Genomic DNA, 11,820 nt, shown 5'->3' on the forward strand with positions numbered 1-11,820 from the left:
TTCACCCAATTGAGAAACTACTTATCAAACAAAAGTTGTATTATTATACTCTTGGCTCTCTGTGGCTATTCATAACTCTCACAAACAATTTAGGGTCTTTTTCTTTTTGTTTCAAAAGATACAATAGGGGATCCCTGGGTGGCGCAGCGGTTTGGCGCCTGCCTTTGGCCCAGGGCGCGATCCTGGAGACCTGGGATCGAATCCCACGTCAGGCTCCTGGTGCATGGAGCCTGCTTCTCCCTCTGCCTATGTCTCTGCCTCTCTCTCTCTCTCTCTGTGTGACTATCATAAATAAATAAAAATTAAAAAAAAAAAAAAAACACAAAAGATACAATAAATCAACCAATGGCATTTTAAGAAAAAAGTCTATCAAAACGTTTAACATTTAAAATATAATTGCTTTTGTGCGTGTGTGTGTGTGTGTGTGTGTGTGTTATTTTTTCATGCCTGAGACTATTAAGAATCTGAAGGTGCTTTTAGGCAACACATAAAATATAATAGTCAAAAATAAATTAAAAACCAGGACCAGATAAAATGAAAGTAAAGTGCAAACTTTACATAACATCCCCATGACTTTTGCAAATAGGTAATACTGTTCAACATAATTGGCTACAGGTAGGACACAAGTTTGGCTATGAGCTTCCTGGAAAACACAGCCTGAAAGAAAAGTCAGTTGCATAGTATTTATTTCCCCCATAATAGTTTCTCAGGCCAAGCAAAGACTTTATAGAACTCAGTTCTGAAAGAAATCATCCAGTGGACTGCACGTAAGGAACAGTTTGAGTACATGACGACCTCAGTAATATTCCTGTAGCAAATATAGATAGCAATTTCATAAGGCTGCTTATTGTTATGTCTTCCCCTCAAAGTCAATTTTGTGATAGTAAAAAGCAACTCAGGCAGACTAGTCTCCTGTGAATCAAAGTGGTGACCAAGGTTGTTAGTTTCAGAGATTTTAGTTCAAACTCTGAATAAAACTTGCATCAAAAAATCAGAATTAATGAATTACTTCACCTTAGATCCTTCTCTCTCAACAGGTACAGATATAAAGTTATGTTAATTGACAGAGTTTCCAGCCGAATACATTAAGATCAACCAAGTAGTTGGTGTTAATACTCTTTAATAAAATCAAGGGTTAAACCAATCTATCCTGATGAGCCATTCCACTACAACCCCAGGCCGCACATGTTACAATGTAGGGACTCCATTTGAACCAACTGGTTTAAAATACAGTATTTTAAGAGTGTCAACTTGTAACATCTGGCAATTGCATAAGGTAAATCTGTACCAAATGGGAGAAAATATTTCAAAATTATCTAGTGAGTGATAGCATTTGCTTTGACGTGAATGGGGTATTATGCTGAGTGAAATAAGTCAATCGGAGAAAGACAAACATTATATGGTCTCATTCATTTGGGGAATATAAAAAATAGTGAAAGGGAATAAAGGGGAAAGGAGAAAAAATGAGTGGGAAATATCAGAGAGGGAGATAGAACATAAGAGACTCCTAACTCTGGGAAATGAACTGGGGGTGGTGGAAGGGAGGTGGGCAGGGGGTGGGGGTGACTGGGTGACGGGCATTGAGGGGGGCACTTGACGGGATGAGCACTGGGTGTTATTCTGTATGTTGGTAAATTGAACACCAATAAAAAATAAATTTATAAAAAAAGAAATCTTTTATTAAATCACACAACAGATGGAGTACCATAAAAAAAAAAAAAGCATTTAAAGATGTTAACTAATCTCATTTATTGAGAACAAAAGTTGTAATTGGGAAGACATCAAAATTTCTCCTTATAAAAGCACAGGAGAAACTGAATCAATTCAATGATGACAACTGAAAAGTGCACAGAATTTGTTTTTGAAATTTTATAATTTCTCTTTGGAGTATCTTGACATGGGAGAAATATTTTGATACAGTTTCCATATTTACTTGGATATATGTATATTCTTATGATTTTGTAGAAAAATAAAAAAATTTGGCAGAAAATAAAAAAGATTATAAAAAAAAGCATTTGGATTAAAAATAAGTCTGCTTCAAGTTAGCTTCCACCAGTGACAGTAAGGCCTTGGATAAGTTAACCAGTATCTCTGAGTTTATTTCCATTTGGAAAAACAGGAATATATAAACAAAGATCAACGATCAAATGACATAACTAACTTGAAAAGGCACTGTATATTGTAAAACACCAAGGAGATATCTAAGATATTATTACATGTGTTAACGTTTTATTAAGGACCATTAGAACTTTGTTTGGACTAAATGTTCTGATTATAGCCCTAATAGTTTTCCCTTAAAATTCTTTACCTATTCAGTTTAACAAGTATTTATTTGACTACCTATCAAATGCTCTTGGTGGGACAAAATGAAAACATGGTCCCTTAATACACAGGGGGTTAGAATACAATCTCTAGAACATTGTGCTATTTAATGATGCACTAATGTCCCTGCCATGAACTCTGCTAGTTGAGATCTGTCAGAGCTGAGAGCATTCCGGGTTGCCCCAGGGAGCCTCTCAAAGCAAGATACCAGGGAGTGTTTCTCCTTCTCTTCTTTATCAAGCCCTTTGTGATCTTGTCATATAGTTCCCACTAATAAGTACTTAACAACTGATAAAATGTTTTTTTTTTAATTTATTTTTTTATTGGTGTTCAATTTACTAACATACAGAATAACACCCAGTGCCCGTCACCCATTCACTCCCACCCCCCGCCCTCCTCCCCTTCTACCACCCCTAGTACAACTGATAAAATGTTGAAAGAATTTTTAAAAATTGCCCCTGGGTTGAGAGCTGTATTCCAGTTTCTGTGTGAGATTAAATTTTATTGCCTGAGGCTCAGATCTTAAAAGATAATAAGGTTTAGTTCAGATGTTACATCTATTCAAGAATGATCTTTTCAAGTGTTTTCCAAAAGCAAACATGCACAGCATAGATCATTTTAGGACTCTCTTAGCTCCTTTGCTGTCCCCATTGGCCTCTACAATCCTTCTAATGCAAAGGGCACTTCAAACCAGTTATTTACAGTATAAATTGCTTAATGCTTATTTATGTGTTTCACAGTCATTCCTTAATTGTTAACATCAAATAAATTTAGTTCTAGTGTGTCATGGCCTTACTACAAAAATATGTTTTTACATTTTTCTTTCTGCAACCAGCTCTCACCTAAACAGCACTGAAGGAATAAACCACTAACTCACATAGGTGAAGACCAGATGATAATTATAATGAATGTTTATATGAAGTCCTTCACAACATTATGTCAAGCTATTGATTATTAAAAACAAAAAGTGATGTTCAGTAAGATGCTTTGAAAAATCCAACTAGTACAACTAAATAAATATATAGGTCATAAATCAGTGCATATAATAAATACATATGTAAAATATTTTATTTATGTCTCACTTGATATTTGTAATAATTTTCTGGGCTTATTTGTAGTTGAATAGAAGGTAGGAAAAAAGGAGCTGGCCAAACGTGTGAATACTGTAAATAACATGGTATTTATTAGAATATCTTAATCTAGTTAAGATAATTTAAGGCACAACACTCTAGTAGCATCATCTGATTGTATTCACTTGTGTTTAATGTATCAATTATGTAGGAATTATTTTTAAAAGTTCAACATTTTTTGCATGATTTCATAATTCACACATTTCACTCAGACTGCCCTTTCTCCACGTTAGTGTGGACTGGTGGGCTGTTACCGCATGTGGATTTTTCCATTTATATGGCAGTTGCTAGTCCTAAACCAAAGGGAGTCACTGGGCTTACATGGAAAGTGAAAACCTGCTAAATTCAGCTATTCACCTACAAGAGACATTTAGGTAAAGCTGGTCAGTGCACATTCTTTTCTTCCCCTTTCTCAAGTATATACTTATTTGTAAGAAAGTGAACACCAGTTAATGAATTTAACTTAGAGAAAAGTATTTTTAACTACTATAATGCAAAAACAAAGAAGTAAAGAAAAATATATACATTTGCAACACGATTGAGCAACAAAGGACCAATAGTCTTAATATATAAAAGGAACTTTTGAAAATCGTTGAGGAGAAAAAAAAGAAGGGGTGCCTGGGGGGCTCAGTCAGTTAAGCACTGACTCTTGATTTCAACTCAGGTCACAATCTCAGGGTCATGAGATCGAGCCCTGCATTTGGCTCCATGCTGGGCATGAAGCCTGCCTTAGATTCTCTCTGCCTTTCTCTTCCCCTTCCATTGTCCCCCACCCCCTATCTCCACTCACGTGCATGCATGCTCTCTCTCTCTCTGAAAAAAGAGAGAGAGAAAGGAAAAAGAAGAGATCAAAAGATGGACAAAGAACTTGATGAACTTAAAGAATAAATACATACAGCAAATGAACAAACTGTGGGTAATGAAAGCTAGATTTCTTGCTGTCAGAAAAGGGAGTTACAAATATGGAAAAATAGGTTAGAATGCTTGAAATCTATGGGATTGAATTGGAGCATCAGTACAATCCAGTATATGTCAATTGGTAAACACTTGTGATTTTTTACAGTATTTTCAGCTGGACAGATACAGGAATAGTGTGTGTGTGTGTGTGTGTGTGTGTGTGCGCAAGTATATACAGATACTTATTTCTTAGCTCAACGAGCTGAAAGAACACAGAGGAGCAATGATTTCTCAGTACCAATGGGTACTCCTAGCACACATCTTGGTTTTCATATGCCATTCTAAAATAAAAGGACCTGGGGCTCCTTGGATAAATGAGTAGCAGGATAATAGGAAAATACAAAATGAAGTACAAGATAAGCCTGGAATATCTTGTGGTGCCAGAAAGGAAATGCTCAATAAATGTGGGAGTCATGTAAACAAAGGTACAGAAGTCAACTTAAAATGTTGGCTAAATCTGGGGTAATCTGAGCAACAAAATAAATAATAACATCTTAGCTCAGGCAGGTATAACAAAATATCATAGTTTGAGTGGTTTAAACAATATAAATTTATTTCTCACATTCTGAAGTCCAAGGACAAGTAAGGTAGTTTTCATTCTGAGGTTTCTCTTGGCTTTTAGGTGGTTGCCATCTCACTGTGGAGTTACATGACCTCTTTGTGAATGTGTGGCGAGAGAGCAAGCTTTCTGATCTCTCTACTTATAAGGGAAATAATCCACTTATGAGGGCCCCATCCTCATGATCTCATCTAAACCTAGTTACTTCCCTTTTATTTTTTAAAAAAAAACCTTGTTACTTCCAAAGGCTTCTGCCTCCAAATACTATTATATTGGAGAAGAGAATGTCAAAATATGAATTTGGGGGGTACTGCAAACATTCAGCCCATAATCGATAATGGATTATAATCCGTAGAGTAAAATAAGAATCCACGAGTCCATGGTGATATATATAATTGAATAACTGAACAAGTGGGAGAGAAATAAAAGCTCTTCCTTAGAGTAGAATTCCAACTAATACATGTAACAAATATGGAAATAAACAATCACCATTTGGCATATCACAGTAATAATTGTTTTAGTCAAGAATCACCAATGGATACTAAACTTTAGTGGGTCAAAGTATGAGAAACAGGATAATTCCATAGTAGCAAAGTTTCATTCCATAAGATTCTTACTAATTACAAAGAGAAAAACAGCAACTTTGCTGTGGAGAGACCTGGCAGATTGCACTTTAACGACTTGGTTAAAGTCAACATCAGTAGTAACAGGACAAATTAACATCACATGTTTTCTACTATGATATATTGGGAAGTACACAATACTACTTTTGTGGTGTTCTTACAAAAATAGACAACTTGAATTTAATCAGAGGAAATCTCAGGCAAAGCTAAAATGAGAGACCCTAAAAGTATGAGGTTCATGAGAGACAAAAACTGAAGAACTTGGGGCAACTGGGTGGCTCAGCAGTTTAGCACCTGCCTTCAGCCCAGGGTATGATCCTGGAGTCCTGGGACGGAGTCCCACATCGGGCTCCCTGAGTGGAGCCTGCTTCTCCCTCTGCCTATGCCTCTGCCTCTCTCTCTCTAGGTGTCTCTCATGAATAAATAACTAAGATCTTAAAAAAAAAAATGACCTGAAGAACTATACCAAATTAAAGGAGATTAAAGACATATGACAAATTCATGCAATCTGTGATCCTAGATTCATCCAGAGTTAAGGGTAGTGTTTATATATTTTACTTGTGGGTCCCAAATAATAAAAAGCATAGAAGCAAGCAATGGTTTTTAGTAAATACTTACAGATTACCATGGAACCTAGATGACTAGAGTCCTCTGCCTTCCTCAGCTCCCCTCTCTCTGAGTAGAAATATGTGCTCTGAACCATCCATAGAGTGTAAGTGTGCATTTAAGACATGTCAGAGGAGATCTGACCTTCACCAGAGAATTTATAGTACATAGGCTTAAAAAAATTGAATAGTTGTCTTGAAACTGCCTAGACTCTGCTAAGTAAAAATGTGACATGATCTCAGGGGTGACTCTGACTCATTTGTTCTTGACTCTAGAGAGCCAGGCCTCCTTGCATGGGTCCTTAGTCCACATATTAGAATGTCTACTGTTCTGTGAAGGAAAGTATATGCAAAACAACCTCCAAAAGTTGAAGAAGCTGTAAGAATGAAGGAAAAGGCCCTTAAGTCCAGCTTGCCAGGAAATAGTTTACTAAAGGGACTTATGGACAGAAGCAGGTCATGGGTGGCTTCAAGATGAGTAGATTTCCATTACCCCAGCTCCTGTAAGATCTTTTTTCAGAGCTGGGAGACCACTGAGGAAATATTTGAGAATCATTGTCGTAACTCCAGATTAGATCAAAGAGCCTGTGCCCCAAAGGTGTTCTTAAGAGTAAACAAAAAGAAATAATGGAATGTGTTCAAGAAGATTTCAGGTCACAGAGTGGTCACCATTGCAGGTTTGTCCAAGATGGCATTAGTTTGTCATACCAGTCTGACTTCCTCGTCAAAGGTAATGAACTGAGCCTGACATCCACACATCTGTCCAGAGAGTGGATAACTTTTCTATTTCCCCTTTTGGAAAATGTCATTGGAAAGATCAAAAATCAAAATTCCCACTTTAATTTGCTTGAGGGCTCTCAAAAAACCACCTGTAGACTTTGTTTTCAAGAATAGTAGGTGAAGTTACTGAGATCATGCCTCTTGATGAAAACAATGAAAAATACTGGGCAAAGCTCACTTAGGAGCAGTGATGACCTAATATGACAGTAAAGAACTATGAGGCTAAAATTCAAAAGGAAAATGGAACCTCCAGGGAGTGAGCTAGAACAGAAGCTGCTTTTGTTCTGGGGCCTTTGACAATTCTGATAAATTTTAACTTTTGTTTTGACAGCCTTGTACAGTGAAGTAGACAGAAATCAAAGCTCAGGTCATATAAAAAGTTCAGAATTGAAGAGGAGAGCTAAAAACAAATAAATCTGTGACCTAAGAAGCTACATCTTTAGAGTAAGATGAACATAAGTTAACCAGCTTTCACAAAGTTTTGCATCCAAGTTTCAATTCACCTGGGTGGTACAGGGAACCTCAGGTTCTAAATTTGATTTATGTTGGTCCATGACTTGTTTTGCCATCACATACCTGGAAACTATGCCCAGAAACAATCTCTGGAGGAAGATACCTTCATTATACCCTTGCATTATTCCTTAAAATATTTTCATGAACAATGACCAGCATAGAAACAAAGATGATTTGGCAACAAAAAAAAGTCACCATAAGAAAGAAACAATAAGAACAAAGAAAAGTCCACAAAGATTTCAAATACTAAAATCACCAGATCCAGGCTACAATCTGACTATGTTAAGTATGCTTAAGGACATAAAAGAGGACTTGAAAATAAGTATAGAAAGAAAGAAATCATACTAAAAAGAAAGAAAGAGAAAAGAATAAAATAACTGAAAAAAAATTTTTAAAAAGGAATAAAATAATTGAAAATGAGAATTCATTGAACAGATTTAGCTGTGGAAAGAATTCTTGAACCAGGGAACAGCTTAGAAGATAGGTCCCAAAAGCAACACAAGAAGACAAAAAGAGCAAGAGATAAGAGAATAAATGGATTATAGGTATTAAGGAGGGCACTTGTGATGAGCACTGAGTGTTGTAAGGGATAAATCACTGAATTCTACTTATGAAACTACTATTACACTATATGTTAACTAAAATTCAAATAAAAACTTGAAATATTAAAAAATGAAAAAAAAAAAAGAGAGAACAAAGTTTAAAAGCCTAACATACTTTTGACTTTAATCTCAGAAGGAGAAAGATACATAAAAATCCACAGTTAGATACAGGACACTGAAATTACAGAAAGCCAAAGTCAAAGAGAAAAGAACCTTGAAAATGACTACATAAACCCACTTTCTTTTTTTTTAATTTTTTTTTAAATTTATTTATGATAGTCACAGAGAGAGAGAGAGAGAGGCAGAGACATAGGCAGAGGGAAAAGCAGGCTCCATGCACCGGGAGCCCGACGTGGGATTCGATCCCAGGTCTCCAGGATCGTGCCCTGGGCCAAAGGCATGCGCCAAACTGCTGCGCCACCCAGGGATCCCTAAACCCACTTTCCTCCAGAAATGCCTCAATGGATATTTACGTGAGTTAGTTCCCAGAGCTTCAACCCAGATATTTTATTAAACAAAACCCAGATAAAACAAGACAAAAAACCCTTGCCATCTCTTAAATTAGCACATTTTTGGTTTCCTTGAACAATAATAAGAAATTGCTATCCAGTGTCAATTAATATGCAAACATACTAAACTCTTCAGCAGAAAATAAAATTTTGCTTCTGATTTATGTTCAATTTCCAGAGAAGTTAGACTTTGAGGGTATTCATCATTTAAGAGAACAAATAAAAAGAAAGCAAATGCTAAAACATAACATAAAAACTTGAATTGACTCTCTGGATTTGGGTAGAGAACATGATGAATTTTTCTGGAGATTCTTTGTCAATTCTCTGAGACTGTGTTTCACCACTCATTGGATTTAGTGTCTGGAAGAAGCTGAAAATCCCTTTGATACTTTAAAAGCTATAGGGTGACTATCTCATTTACAAGAATGAATAAGTCTTAAGGTGAAGAGAGGTGGCACAGGAGGCAGGAATAGCATTAGAAGAATTTTAAAAATGTGGATTCTAATCTCAGTTTAGACTTAACTAGTTGTGTGGTTTGGACAAGCAACTCTATCTCAAGAGCCACAGTTATTTTATATGTCTGTCATTCTATGTTCTGAATTGTATTTCCCCAAAAGATACGTGAAAGTCTCAACCTCTAGTATCTCACAATGTGGCCCTATTTGGAATACTGTCATTGCAGTTGTAATTAGTGAAGATGATTACCCCATCCTGGAGTAGGAGGAGCCCTTAACCCAGTATGACCTGTGCTCTTATAAAAAGATAGGCATGTGAAAACACAGAGATGCAAGGAGAATGCCATGTCAAGATGGAGGATTAGTGTGATGCATCTACAAAACAAGGAATGGCAAAGATTGCTGGAACACCACCCGAAGCTAGGAAGAGGCAAAGAAGACCTCCCGTATAGGGAAGGAGTATGGTACTGCAACAGCCAGATTGCAGACTTCTAGCTTCCAGAATTGAGACAAGAGATTTCTGCCATCCTTTTTTTTTTTTTTATGATAGTCACGCAGAGAGAGAGAGAGAGAGAGAGAGAGAGAGAGAGAGAGGCAGAGACACAGGCAGAGGGAGAAGCAGGCTCCATGCACCGGGAGCCCGACGTGGGATTCGATCCCGGGTCTCCAGGATCACGCCCTGGGCCAAAGGCAGGCGCCAAACCGCTGCGCCACCCAGGGATCCCAATTTCTGTCATCTTAAGTCATCCAGTTTGTGGTATTTTATAGCCCTAAGAGACTAAGACGAGTGCACAATGTGCCAAATCTCATCCTAGTGGCTCTGGATCATAGTCAAATAAAATGTGGTCCCACCGTCAGGGAAATACCAGATATGATTTTTTAAAAGAGACAGAAAGAGGTTGTTTAAGAGTTTGTATTGTTAGGAAAAGGGCTTTAACAACACTATATACATAGTGTTGATAAATAAATAAATAAATAAATAAATAAATAAATAAATAAATAAATAAGTAAGTAAGTTGGCCTGGAAAAAGTAGAGCTTTGATGGGATGATATACATAAAAGGGCTTCTGTCTTCTTCCTTTAGAGGTCCTGAGATGACAACTTTGGAGACTGAAAAGATCGTTTGTGTTTATAGCAAGAAGGAAGCAGCGATCGCCAGAAGTCGGTCTGTTTTTCAAGAATTGTATCTGTCAGGCTCAGTTCATTACCTTTGACGAGGAAGTCAGACTGGTATGACAAAAGGTAGCAAAGTGTAGCAAGAATTTGTGGACACACTCGTAATCTTCCTTTTGGTGCCCTTATAGACAAGATGAAGTGGCTGAATGAGCTGAGTAAACAGCTGTACCTATGGATTGATGATTACTTAATGGAGCTATGTCAATCTGAGCTGAGTTTTCTAGTGGAGTGCCAAGGAGCTCTTACATAGGTGCTGTGCCATTCAACATTTTTATCAGTAGCCTGGAAAAGCCAAGCCTTACCAGTTTTGTCTTTGATGGGCCAGATTGATTCTAGATGCCTAGATGTATATATGCACTTGGTTGTAGATGGAACTACATACCAGGAGGGCAGAGGAAGGTCAGAAGACATTTTGAAGTGAGTGACCAGGTGGTAACCTGAAGGAGAATAGTAGTCATGTAACACAAAAAAGCCAAGTAAAGTATTTGGGATATTCAGGGTAACCAACAGAGGACCCAAGAAAGACATGACAGTCAAGAGATAGTATGTTTTACCTGGTTTGAAGCGTTGTGATCAATGGATCAAATAATAGGAAGGTAATCTCAGCTTGATATAAGAGGAACTTTCAGGATGTTAGAGTATAAAAAAAAGCTGACAATGAAATTTGAAAGAAAGCAAATCACTATGGATTAACCTATAAGTTTAGTAAAAATTCTGGCAGAATTCTTTTTTAGGACTCTAATAACTTAATCTAAATACATAGGGGAATAGAAGCCTATAAGTAGCTGAATCAGTTTTGAAAAAGAAGAACAAAAATGTTATTCTTGCCCCCAAAATGGTTAGATGTACCACATACCCATGATAACAAAACCGTGCAGACCTGGTACAGCCACAGGGAAATAAGCCAAAGGAATAGACAAAAGAACTTGGTGACAGATTCATGCTTTCAGGGGAACCTAGTACATGATGGAGATACAATTCAGTGGTGAACCAATGGACCGCACAGCAGAAACTGATGGACTTCATGGGGAAAAATATAGTTGGAGGACTTAAACAGCATAAATGGATGTAGAACTAGGTATGAAAGAAACTCTATAGCAAACAGAAAAAAATATAGAAATACATATTTTTGATATTGGAATAGGAAGGATTTACATGAAATTGCCAAAGACAAAGCATAAGGGGAAATATAGAATTCTCTATTTCAAAATGAAAGATTTTGAGTGATAACATATACAAATTTATCAGATTAAATACTGACAGGTTGGAAAGTTATTTGCAACATGAACACCCTAAGAGGTTAAAAATACCACAAGTAAATATCTATACAGACAAATTCACAAGTGAGAAAAAGGAAGGCTAGTTAGAAAATGGTCCTATGAAAATGGATCTGTGAGTCCTTGGTTTCCTCATTGACTCATTCAATGACTATGTACTGAGTGGGATCATGCACCAGCACTGTTCTCAGCCCTGGGGATAATATAGCAGACACAATTCCCTGCCCTTATGGCATTTAAGTACTCCATCATATTCTCTTCCATCAATAGGAAAAAGACATTAGTTTCTACTAAATGAATTTTCCTTTTTAA

This window comes from Canis aureus, chromosome 7, assembly GCF_053574225.1.
Source record: "Canis aureus isolate CA01 chromosome 7, VMU_Caureus_v.1.0, whole genome shotgun sequence".
NCBI classification, from domain to species: Eukaryota; Metazoa; Chordata; class Mammalia; order Carnivora; family Canidae; genus Canis; species Canis aureus.